Below are 1,621 nucleotides of genomic sequence, written 5' to 3' on the forward strand. Positions count from 1 at the left end.
AGTGACTTTGACATTGCACCCTAATTGTCTTCACGATTTAAGAACACACACGCACAAACAACTAGGGGATATTGAGAGACCTTTTTATATCCAGAGCTCCCTAGATTTTTGCTCCAAAATGCTTCCTGGCCTCACTGCGGAAGCACAAATTTCACAAACCCACAGAGCTAGACCATCGGATGTGTTCCCGCATGCTCACAGCCGTACCTCGAAGGCATCCTTCAGGCTGAGCCGGTGGTGCTTCATCAAGTAAGCCGTACAGATCGCCGCAGAGCGGCTCCGGCCATTTTTACAGTACACTAAGCATTTCCCGCCGCTCTGGATTGCGCTCTCTATGACCTCGCTACAACGCTCAAAATATTTGTAGAGGTCTTCTGAAGGATCGTCGAAGACCGGCACCCGCAACGTCTGCAGTGGCTGGAAGTCCGGGAAGGGCTGCTGCCTGGAGACGTTAATGCAGAACGTCACCCCCTCTTGAATGAGGAGATTCTCCGTGCAGGCTGACCGAGAATTGCTGATAAACAAAGAGTCCGTGACCTTACAAAGACTCAGCATTGGACGGCTGCTGTGACAACAAGAAGACCTGCTGAAGGGGGAGACCTCGATGGCGGGGAGCAGAGTCGCCTGGCAGGCTCCAGCTCCGGAAAACGCAGCTTGCAAAGGCGTCGGATCGCTTTGGACTGCTTCTTCTGCAGCCATACTGCGCTGAGCTATATTTATTCGCCTCGGAGGGTTGTGTTACACTGTCCCAGCCCCTTCCGTAAAAACAGCAGTGCTGCTAACTTTGTTGAGCCTGTGCACATTTTGAACAATACAACAGCTGGTGTGCAAAACTTCCTCATCCCTTTTTTCAAAAGTACTTTAAAAAATGTACCACCTGTTTGGAAAACTTGCTACATGGGTGGCTCACAAAGCAGGGGTAGAAAGACCCAGTGAGGGCAGAACCCCCCCCCCCAGTCCAAAAACAATATCTATAAAGAGGGGTAAAGGGATTGGCTTGAAAAAACATAGGCTGTAGCTGACAGGTATAATTACATACACACCTGATTTTAGGTTTGGCAAAGTGACTGGCTGAGGCATTTCTGATAGTTTTGTGCAAAGTAAGAAGGTAAAAGGTAAAGGTTTCCCTTGCTCGAAAGTCAGTCGAATCCGACTCTAGGGGGCAGTGCTCATCTCCGTTTCCAAGCCGAAGAGCCAGCGCTGTCTGAAGACTTCCGTGGTCATGTGTCCGGCATGACTAAACACCAAGGCGCACGGAGTACTGTTACCTTCCCACCAAAGCGGTACCTATTTATCTACTTGTAATTTCTTGCTTTTGAGCTGCTAGGCTGGCAGGAGCTGGGGCCAGAGATGGGAGTTCACTCAGTCATGCGGCACTCGGGTCTCGAACTGGCGAGCTACCGACCTTCTGGTCTGCAACTCAGCATCTTCCCTCCCCATGTTTATTTATCATTTTAAACCAGAGATCATTTCGTAGAAAAAGAGCTGCAGGAGCTCATTAGCATGACGTATTAGCATATGCCACACCCCCTGACATCACTGGAAGTGTGCACCAGCCCCTCTGACAGGCAGAAGCACCTGGGATCCATTCTTTCCCCCCTCTCCCTTCCCTTCGCCTCCA

Source organism: Gekko japonicus, unplaced genomic scaffold (assembly GCF_001447785.1).
Source record: "Gekko japonicus isolate JY-2015 unplaced genomic scaffold, Gekko_japonicus_V1.1 scaffold4262, whole genome shotgun sequence".
NCBI lineage: Eukaryota > Metazoa > Chordata > Lepidosauria > Squamata > Gekkonidae > Gekko > Gekko japonicus.